The sequence below is a fragment of the Lolium rigidum genome, chromosome 1 (genome assembly GCF_022539505.1).
Source record: "Lolium rigidum isolate FL_2022 chromosome 1, APGP_CSIRO_Lrig_0.1, whole genome shotgun sequence".
Taxonomy (NCBI): domain Eukaryota; kingdom Viridiplantae; phylum Streptophyta; class Magnoliopsida; order Poales; family Poaceae; genus Lolium; species Lolium rigidum.
In genome coordinates this window covers 280,915,648-280,927,702 of record NC_061508.1, presented here as the reverse complement: position 1 = coordinate 280,927,702, position 12,055 = coordinate 280,915,648, and positions in this window count along the sequence as shown.

The following is a 12,055-nucleotide window of genomic DNA, read 5'->3' as shown; positions in this document are numbered from 1 at the left end:
CTAATAATCCACCTTCCGGTTATCGTCCGAACCCCTTCCAATATTAAGTTGCAGGCAACAGATTTTCGCATTAAGCAATGTGTGTAAAGTAAACAATAGAATTACCCTTGGATAAAACATTGTTGTTTTCTCCCTAGTAGAAACAACACATCTACAATCTTAGAAGTTATTGTCACTCTCCCAGAAAACTAGAGGCATGAACCTACTATCGAGCATAAATACCCCCTCTTGGAGTCACAAGCATCTACTTGGCCAGAGTATTTACTAGCAACGGAGAGCATGCAAGATCACAAATAACATATGACAAGAATATATAATCGATCTCAACATAGTATTCAATATTTATCGGATCTCAGCCAACACAACACGTAGCATTACATGAGGATGATCTTTTTTTTGTTTAACAATTGTTTAGTCGCTCACCACGTGTACCACATGGTACATAAGGATGATCTTGATCATGTAGGGCAGCTCACAAGATCTAAACATGAGGCACAAATTGGAGAAGAAAACCATTTAGCTACTGCTATGGACCAATAGTCCAGGAATGAACAACTCACGCATCAATTCGGATGCGGGCATGGCGATGTAGATGCCTCCGGCGATGATTTCTCCCTCTGGCAGGGTGCCGAGAAGAGCTTCAGAACCTTCCCGAGCTAGGGTCTGCAATGGTGGCCGCTACGGAACTTTTCATGGATGGAGGCTCGGGTGTTCAGGGTTTTCCCGAGATCGTGAATAAAAAGGCGGAGGGGCGATGTCGGTGGAGGCCAGGGCGGCCCACACCGCCCCTAGGTACGGGCCAGGGCTAGGCCGCGCCTAGGGCTGGCGTGGCCACCCTGCTGCCTCTGTTCGACTCCCGTCTGCACTCTGTCTTCGTTACAGAAAAATATTGACTTCGGCTTTTGTTTCGTTTAATTTCGAGAATATTTATTGTACAACTTTTCTGAAATAGAAAATAGCAGAAAACAGGAAACTGGCACTGTGGCATCTTGTTAATAGGTTAGTGCCGGAAAATGTATAAAAGTGCAATGAAGCATGAGAAAAACATATATAAATTGGTGTAAAACAAGCATGGAACATCAAAAATTATAGATACGTTTGAGACGTATCATACCACTATGGCTAACATTGTCGTCTGTGGATATTTTGCGAAGAGTTTTTAATCATGCCCGTCTCTTCTCCTCTACGACACTCGAATGGTACAACATGCAAAAGTCGTGCGGCTAACTTTTGGTCGACGCCTAGCCTCTACGCCTTCCTCCGGCGTGCCACATGCACGTCACCGACGAGTTAGCTTCTTCGGCCGAGCTACAAACCCCCCTCTCCCTAGCTGTCGCAATGTTTGGCACAACGAACCTTTACGGTACACATGTAATTCACTTATAACCCTAACCATAACCCTAACCCTAACCATATCCCTTCAGGTGGCGGAGGAGGTGCCTCACATCACTACGGGAAAAAATGCAGTTGCCGTGCATTGCATCTTTGCCGTGTGTTTCCGCACGGCAAAGATTTCTTTGCCGTGCGCACGTAGAAAAACACACGGCTAAGATTTTGGCCACGGCAAACAGAGACACGAGCGCACGGCGAAGATTTGATTCACGGCAACAACGGAAGAGAGCGCACGGCAAAGAAAGTTGCACGGCAAAGGACCAACATAGCGCACGGCAAAGATAGACTACACGGCAAAGAGGCTGGCACACGGCAAAGCACAAAAGGCATCGCCGTGCACGCCTTTGCCTAGTGTTTTTAACAAACGCACGGCAAACTAAGTCTTTGCCTAGTGTTTTTAACAAACACACGGCAAAGCAAGCCTTTGCCTAGTGTAAACGCACGACAAAGATGTAAAAACTGGATTTCCTCTCAGCTCAAAAGGTGTGGCGTGGTGTAGTTATCAACAAACGAACGCTTAGCTCAGTGGCAAGGTTGCACGCTTTTCCTACTCTGCGTCCTAGGTTCGAATCCCAGACCGATCAGTTTGGAGCTTTTTTTTAGATAAAACATATTTAGCACACGGCAAAGAAGCGACCTTTGCCGTGCGGCGTCGCACGGCAAAGTTCTTTGCCGTGCAACATTGGTGAGGCGCACGGCAAAGAAGCCTTTGCCGTCAATGACTTTACCGTGCGGTCTTTGCCGTGCGGCAACGCACGGCAAAGCCTTTGCCGTGCATATAAGGCCCTTTGCCGTGCAAATAGTTGCACGGCAAAGACAGTTTTTCCCGTAGTGCATGGCGGAGAAGGCGCCTCCAGTGGCCGAGGAGGAGCAGTCTATCCAACTGACTAACAACAAAGACAACTAAGAAGGCGAAATGAATTCAGATGACATGGAAGAGCACGTGGAGATGGGCGGCAATGCTGCAGCTGCCAAATACATGCATGGCGGAATATCGCAAACGACTTGTTCAAAGAGAACCATATGCGGAGGAAGGTATCGCAAACTATGTCAACCATACTGTGCAAACAGTTTTTGTCTGCAACATAGTTTGCGAATAATTTGGTCCTAAAAAGTTCCCGCAAGTTCATCGATTTAGTTCGAAATGCGAAATCAAAATCTTCGCGCCATTTAACTCCTCTCGTATAAAATTTGTCGCTCGCTCTTCCCTCTTGCGGAGTACCCACTGTGCAACATGCCTCCCTACGAATCGACTCTAGGTTGCATCGACCTTGCGCCGTCAGATGCAGAGGAGGATCATTCCTCACAGCACAACGGTGTTGGGGGAAGCATCATCGACCTCAAGGGGTGTGACTTTGAGGAGGAGCACACTCCAAAGGAGGAGGAGCACACTCCAGAGGAGGAGGAGCATGCTACAGAGGAGGATGATCTTGCCGTGATGGAGGAGGACTTGGAGGAGAAGATGCTGCTGGGGTAGTGCATCGAGTCGGTGCAGCGTGATGAAGAAGATGTGCATCACTTGGTGGAGGACTCCTTCGAGACTCTCAGCGAGGACTGGCTACGTGCATGGTTGCGGGCCAAGGTGAAAGGTAAGAAGGACGGTCGGGAAGCGCATGTTCCAGAATTTCCCGCAGACGAGCATGCTGAGCTATGGATGACCGCGCTGGCAAGCACACGGCCACCTTAGAAGCAGAAGCATCATGCACTACCGGACAATGGGCCAACGACATCGAGGCATTAGGCTCTGGAGAGGGAGTAGCCGTCAACGATGCAGATGCATCAGACACCGGCGTCGTCTACACCTCCTTTGGTGATGTGCGGGATGTTTAGTACATGACATAGTTTTTACCAGATTTATTAGGCCCCATATATATGTATGTGATCTGAAGTTAACGCCAACTTTTTTGTACCAGGAAGGGAAACCATATTTCAATTGGTGCTCCTCCGACCGATGCCTAAATATTATTGATGGTCTTTTGTAAAAGGAAGGAAAACCATGTTTCATTAATTGGTTCCTCTCAGTTCTAAGCCCAAATATATTATGAACTTTTTTAAAAACATGAATTGTGTGTGATCTAAACTTATGTAGGTGCACTATTCAAAAAATCGTGCAATTCAACGATTAATTGGCTGATTAATCGCTACTTGGTGGGTCACCGATTATAATATCCCAGCACTTAGGACAAATAAGGGGTAGATTTAGAAATTGTTTGTGCATTTTATCGCAAAACGGGGGAAATTTTCACGCCTTATTGCATAAAACCTAACAGGGATTGAGGTTTCTCTCTCGTTGCTATTAGGGTTAGAGCAATGTGAGTGCTATGAATTTCGACATGATCTCTTTTGAAACTTAGGGTTTTAGGAGGGAAATTTGATTTCGCATTTCAAATTTGAATTCAAATAAAAGAAGTATAAAGTAACTAACATATAAATGAATTATGAATTCGTAATTCAAAAATCATATCACACTTACCAAATAATTCATAAATGAATTTCAAATAAATATAAAAGCTCATAAACAAAACCTTGAGCTTTATTGATTGCACACACACATTACATTGTCATTACAGAATTCTTTATATCACAACAATTGGAATATAATAAAACAGACATAAGAAAGAAAAATGGAAGATTACAACAAGGAATTGTTCCTATACTAAAATCTTCATTTGATCTTCTCCAAGCCTTCTCCAATTTGAAACCTGCATAAGAGCAACAAATAGGAATAGTTTGTCCAGTAACAAGTGTCAATGACACTTGGCCAAAAAAAATAAGCAGAAATCCATCAGATAAGCTTTGGCAGGGAGATCAAGTCCCAACCAAAGCCAAAGGGAGGCTCAGGACCTTTTCTCCATCATGAGCAAGGTGAAACAAGGGCTGGACAACACAACACCCATCCACACAACTGCTGTCGACCAAGGAGAGCAACACCCTGTGCTATATATAGCATAGTGGCTTAGAGATAGGGTTGAATCCTCCAAGGTTTGCTGTAAATTTCCACCATGAATGATGCATGGCTTAGATTGGCGGCCCAGTCGTTTCTCTAACATATATGCAAACTCCATGGACTTACAAGTTTCCATTTTATTTCGCACCGCTAGGCATCCATAAACAAAAGAACATGACATCAACTAAATAATAGTGAGTGCAATGTTGAAAGCGTTCCCCATGAAATCATAGTTGTGCTAACTCCCAACTCGCAATTTGCAAACATATAAACTTCATAAGATAGTCACAATGACTCAAGTTTATTAAGTGCAGGAAAGTAATGTGCCATCAAGTTCATGAGAGCTTTACTAACTAATTTTCTCATGACAAAATTTAATTTGGAAAATAAATAAAAACATGATGAATATACTTGGAATACCGATAATGTTAGTAGGTAGATTTGGTGGACACAATTGGCAACTTTGATTTTTAGTGGTTGGATGCAAGAGTAGAATTCATACTCTGTACAGGCGAAGGCTAGCAAAAGACAGGGAGCGACCAACTAAGAGAGCAATAATGGTCATAATCATGTATAGCGACAAAATATTATCAATCAAAGCATAAAGTGATATTACAAGTCAAAAACTAAATGATCATAGAGGCTTTAATTGACTGGTTATGGTCATAACATGATGTAAACATGTGCCAAGTCAACCCAATAAAGCATTAAAGGAGAAACCACAATAGTATGCTTTTTATGATGAAAACAACACATGATTCTTTCAATAGCACATTATCTACTTTCAGATATTTGAGACTAGTCATGCTAGAATAATAAATACTAGGCATATGACAAGAATAACATTCAACATGATATGCCAAAGTCTATGTCACATTCTAGACAAGCTTTCTTTTGCATAACTATAAGCATGAAGCATTTTACTCGTCTCAAACACCAATTAACTTATTTGAAATAACTCATAGATAAAAATCAATATGTACCAGAGAATTAATCATCCATAAATAAAGAATACTAATAAGCTTTGAACAAAATAAGAATAGAAAACCAATAGCTAAACGCAGTGCTAGAAAACTAGAACACTCGCAGAGCAATAAGGGTGAAAACTAGAGCGTTCTATGCAATTAAAATGAAGCGTGTCTCTCTCCAAAAAAATATGCTTGGATCCAACCATATGCTACAGAAAAAAACTAAAATAAACTAAAATAGAAATAATTACGCTCCAAGAACAACACATAGCGTATGAAGCAATAAAAATATAGTGCATAGAAAGATTACCTGTTGCTTTGTTGATGAAGAGGGGATGCCTTGGGCATCCCCAAGCTTTGACGCTTGTACCTCTTGGATATTTCTTGGGGTGCAGGGGCATCCCCAAGCTTGAGCTTTTGTCCATTCTTCATCTCATTAAATCATTCTTCTCTCCCTACACTTGATAACTTTCTTCATACAAAACTTCACACAATTCTTTATTAGCAGCATTAGTACAATCAAAATAAAAAATCCACTTGGAATCAGTTCTAACATTATCAAACACATATTAAAACATTAGCTACTGTAGCAACCTCTTCAAAAAGCTCTTTGCTCAAAAGAACTCAAAAAAGAAAGAGATTAAGAGGCAAATGCAAATAGTGGCAGAAATCTGTCAAAACAGAACATCAGGTAAAGATCGATTTTTTTGAAAATTCTTCTGTTGCTCAGATCGAAAAGTGTTCAACTATCGAAAGTTAGACAATAACCCGGGTCATATTCTCAAAAATTGTCAGCTCAATTCCGTTCTGGCTGTGAATAAGAATTTTTATGGTGACAGCACCGAATCTGTTTCTGGACAGCAACTTCCCCAAATCTTACTTTGTTCCTATTAGAGTCTATTCTTGGCACAAAAACGAAATAAAAATGATAAGGAGAGGTTATTACAGAGGCAATAACTTCCAAGACTCAACAAAAGAAAAAATACAGAAATCAAACATGAGTTATCTCCCAGGAGTGCTTTTCTTTAACGCCTTTCAGGTGGGCGCGGAAAAAGAGGTAGCATCAAGTATTATCAAGTGAAGAAGCATCAATATAAGAAATGGCGGGGGCCTTACACCTACCATCCTACCTTTACGATTTTTCTTAGGGAAATAATGAGAAGTACCTGGTGGGGAGGTGAAAGTCATGATACCTTTCCCCACATCTATCTTTTCTCCTAGGAGTTTTAGCATAGATCGTCCAAGCGTGATTTGTCCCTTTCCTACACATTCAATGACAAGATAATCAATAGATACCATCTTTCCTAGGATTCTTGTATGCACTCCTTCAGCAACTCCAATGGGTAATATAATAGCACTATTGGTAAGAGATTTTTTGTCCAACCTCAGAAAGTCCCCAAAAATTTAAAGACTCGTAAATATCTTTAGGCATAAGATAAAACTCAGACACAATATCGCAACGAGCATAAAACATTTCACCACTTATATCAACTTTTACAGAAGGGAGCCAACTTGAGGGTTCAGAATTTATTGGAACATGATCATAATTTTCCCAAAGCATACTATAGCATTCTTTCAAGCAAGTTGTATTTGTCTCAACAGTATTTCATCTATCATAAATGCTCACAAGGGAAGAATCAAAATTACTAGGTGAGCTATATGTTGCAATCAACTTTTTTATGGCATTAAATGCTTGATCACCATCACAATGAAGGCCTCCTACTACAGTGTCCAAAGCATATCTATAACAAAGAACAAGACCAAAGTAAAAGCTACTAAGAAGAAGACCTAGAGTCATTTTAGGTTTAGTTATATCATCAAAATTATTAACTCTAGACCAAGCTTCCTTAAAACTCTCATCATTCCCTTGTTTGAAAGTGAAGATCATTTTCTCAGGCAACATAGTAACAGGATTAGACATAGAAGCAACATAAAAATAGAAACTATTTTTCTGTGTGTTTTTGATATAATGAAGCAAACAAGACAAAGTAAAATAAACTAAGCAAAACTATAACAAAGTAAAGAGATTGGAGATGAGATTTTCGCCTTGCAGAAATCCTCTTTCTCCCCAGCAACGGCGCCAAAAAATCTTGTTGGCAGTTGCCGTGGAAGTTGGAAATCTCGTTGGGGAACACCAAGAGGAAGGTGTGATGAGCACAGCAGTAAGTTTTCCCTCACTAAGTAACCAAGGTTTAATCGACCAGTAGGAGAAAGGCGTGACTTCTGAAGGTATTGCTAGCTGACTATTCGCAGGGCGCACTACCGGCGTCAGCAACAACGTGGAACCTGCACACAACACAACCAAAATACTTTGCCCCAACTCACAGTGAGATTTTCAATCTCACCGGATTTGCTGAACACAAAGGATTAGACGTATCGAGTGGAAAGAGATGTTTGCAGTGGAATTAAATAGAACAGTGCTTGAAAGTAAACAGAACAGGATTGCAGTAGATGAATTTATCAGTGTAAAGGAAAGGACCGGGGTCCACAGTTCACTAGAGGTGTCTCTCCATAAAGATAAATAACATGCTGGGTGAATAAATTACAGTTGGGCAATTGACAGAATAAATACTATATATGACAAGATGATTACTATGAGATTCGTTTGGGCATTACAACAAATACATAGACCGTAATCCAACTGCGTCTATGACTAATAATCCATCTTCCAGTTATCGTCCGAACCCCTTCCAGTAGTAAGTTGCAAGGAACAGATTATCGCATTAAGCAATGTGTGTAAACTAAACAATAGAATTACCCTTGGATAAAACATTGTTGTTTTCTCCCTAGTAGCAACAGCACATCTACAATTTTAGAAGTTATTGTCACTCTTCCAGAGAACTAGAGGCATGAACCCACTATCGAGCATAAACACTCTCTCTTGGAGTCACAAGCATTTACTTGGACAAAGTATCTACTAGCAAAGATGAGCATGCAAGATCACGAATAACATATGACAGGAATATATAATCGATCTCAAGATAGTATTCCATATTCATCGGATCCCAGCAAACACAACATGTAACATTACATAAGATGATCTTGATCATGATAGGCAGCTCACAAGATCTAAACATGAGGCACAAATTGGAGAAGCCAACCATCTAGCTACTGCTATGGACCAATAGTCCAGGGATGAGCTACTCACGCATCACTTAGGATGCGTACATGGCGATGTAGATGCCTCCGGTGATGATCGCCCCCTCCAGCAGGGTGTCGGGAAGAGCTTCAGAACCCTCCCGAGCTAGGGTCTGCGATGGCGGCCGCGATAGAACTTTTCGTGGATGGAGGCACGAGTGTTTAGGTCTTTCCCGAGATCGTGAATAAATAGGCGGAAGGGCGAGGTTGGTGGAGGCCAGGGTGGCCCACACCACCCCTTGGCGCGAGCCCAGGCCAGTCCGCGCCAAGGCATGGTCTGGCCACCCTGCGCCTCTTCTGCGTCTCCCCTTCAGACTTCGTCTTCGTTACGATAAAATATTGACTTCGGCTTTTGTTTCGTCCAATTCCAATAATATTTCCTGTACAACTTTTCTGAAATACAAAACAGCAGAAAACAGGGAACTGGGACTATGGCATCTTGTTAATAGGTTAGTGCCGGAAAATATATAAAAGTGCAATGAAGCATGAGCAAAATAGCAGAAAATAGGGAACTGGCACTGTGGCATCTTGTTAATAGGTTAGTGCCGGAAAATGTATAAAAGTGCAACAAAGTGTAAGCAAATCATATATGAATTGGTGTAAAACAAGCATGGAGCATAAAAAATTATAGATACGTTTACGATGTATCACGCTGCAATCCACAAGGAACAACTGTTAGTGCGGACGAGATTCACATACTTTCATATGTATGAAGGAACTCAATGAGGCTTCGTACATGAATGTACTCGTCCACCGTCTCTTCATCAGCGTCGTAGAAGCAGCAACCATCTTTGCTCCAGTCCAGAATGTGATCGGATTTTATCTTCATAATGATGCTCCACTTTGTCCTCCAGTTTCTTATGTGGTTGTAGAGCTGAAGAGTGGTGACATGTATGCCAGTGAATGCAAGAACATCCGCGACTACCTTCATCTGCTGCTCCTTGAATCCCATGTTGAAACAGACGCCGCTACGGACGAGCTGAACCAATCGGTTCAGCACAAACTCTGGTAGCTTAGGTTTCCAAACCATGGCAGATTTGCTTGCAATCAGACATGGTTGAGCATTCACAGTAGGTGCAGACAGATCAGGGGAACCCAAATGTATGATCACCTACCGGACAAACACTAGCAGATCAATGAACTACCACTACCACATCCACATCCTTAAGCACTAGCAGATCAATGAACTACCACCACTACCAGTAGCACATCCACATCCACGTCCTTAAGCAGTACCACATCAATGAACTACCACTACCACATCAATGAACAGCGAGATAAGTAAAAAACGGCCTTACAGTCAAAGCAGCCACATGCAGCACCGAGGTCGGGGAAGCAGGTGAACCTGGTGAAGATGCAGATAGCACCACCGTCCCAGTGGAAGAGTCAACGGCGACAACGGTCCCCGTGGTAGAATTAGATGCAACCTGGACGACCTCCACAACCTCGACCGGGGACGAAGGGATGTCCTACAATGGATTCGTTTAGACCCCCCTTATGTACCCAAAAGATCTAGATCTAAGGCTAGGGTTTGCAGAAACTTACCACAACCGAAGTCATCGACACAGAGGAAGAAGACGACCATCCGCGGCCAGTAGCTATCGCCATCGCCGCCACAAGCCTCGCCGATCGTGCGGGTGAGGAAGAGCCGGCCATGTCTCTAGATCAGGAAGGATGGATGAGCTCGAAATGGGGGGAAATGGGGGATTTGGATTTGCCGGTGAGAGAGCCACCCCTATATATGGTGACGAAAATTCAAGCACGGTGACCGAATTCATCCCGCCGAGATTTCGCCGTCCCGCACGAGCTCCCGCCATCGCCCGTGGTGGCTCTACGAGGACGCGGCGTTCTCCAGTTCTGCGGAAACGGGATGACTTGCTAGAAACGGTCGAACCGGACGTTACTCTAGGGCCTGGCCCGAGGGCGCTTTGAGAAGTGGTTCGTGTAAGAACGCGGGCTCATCCAGGTAACCAAACGGGATCGAAAAATGCCGGGCCGATGCGAGCCAATGGGCATTCAAGGTACCAAACGCGTCCTTATGCGGCACACTGGTACCACGACACCGCCAGTCATAACGTATCCATTGACTCGTTTAACCATCATTTCCTTTTCTTAGTACATAATTACAACGCAATCAGCAAACAAGGCACTTGCAAACGCATCATTGATGTGAGCATTCGTTAATTACGCTATTAACAAAACATTGTTCATCCATTCCTACCCTCGTCCCGCAACACGAGCCGGTCACCACGACGTGGTAGTCCAGCGACAGTGCAACGGCACGAACGGCACCTCACCCCACCGGCATGTCTCTTGTTGTCTCGTCGCGGATCGTGTAACTGCTCGTTTCCCGGCGCCGGGCAGCAGGTTGCACACATAAAAGCCCTGGATCGCGGTCACCGGGCTGAAGGCATGGGAAGAGCCGGGTAACCGCTTATGCACCTGTATCGATTAACTGACGATAACTGTGTGGTTATGCTACTGACACAGTGCCTCGGAGGATGGTCCACGCGTCAGCAGCCAAGTCGTAATGCTAAGGCTGGTGCCAACGCACGCGGTAGGGGAGGCGCTACCGCCCGAGGCGGGGCGAGAGGCAGGCGAGAGAGGGGCGAGAGGGCAGCGCGGGGCGGTGGCTTGGGCGCCCGGCGCTATCGCCCGCTACCGCCCGGCTACCGCCCGCGCTGGGGGCGAGAGGGAGGCGATAGGCGGGCGAGAGGCGGGGCGGCGCGCTGGCAGCACGGGGCGAGAGGGCGGGCGAGAGAGCGGGCGTAACGGCTAGCTGAGGTGGCGCGATCTGATTCGTCCACCTCAGCTAGTCGTTGGGGTAGCCGTTGCTGGCTCAAAAAATTCGAAAAAAATGCCAAAAACCCCAAAAATTCATCCCCACCCCCTATAAATACCCCCCATATGGTTTCACTCATTTCACACCTCACTTCATCTCCTCCACTCTCCATTTCCACTCCTCTCAACGCCATGTCTTCGTCTAGCAGCAGTTCGAGCGACGGAATGGAGGGTGATATGATCGATGCATTCCAGGCGGAGTATGAGGAGGAGATGCTCAACGAGGAGGTGGAGCCAAGACGGCCGCGACGTCGCCGAGAGTTCATCAGGCGTGATCGTCTGGGTGCCCACGATCGGCTCTTCGAGGACTACTTCGCCGACGACTGCAATTATCCTCCGAGCTTCTTTCGGCGAAGGTATCGGATGAGGCGATCCCTTTTTCTGCGCATTGTGGATAGATTGGGTGAATACTCTCCGTATTTCACCCAAAGAGTTGATGCTCTCAACCGTGCTGGTTTTTCTCCCCTACAAAAGTGTACTGCGGCTTTGCGTCTGTTAGCTTATGGAGCCGCTGCAGATACGATAGATGAGTAGCTTAAGTTAGCTAGACAAACTTCATCAGATTGTCTAGATAGATTCGGTGAAGGCATCATTGACTGTTACGGGGAGACGTTTTGCCGTCGACCAACTGTCGAGGATGCTCAGCGTCTGTTAGCAAAAGCCGAGGAGCGTGGCTTTCCGGGCATGTTAGGGAGCATCGATTGCATGCATTGGCAGTGGAGGAACTGCCCAGTGGCGCATGCCGGTCAATTCATGTGATGACCCAGCG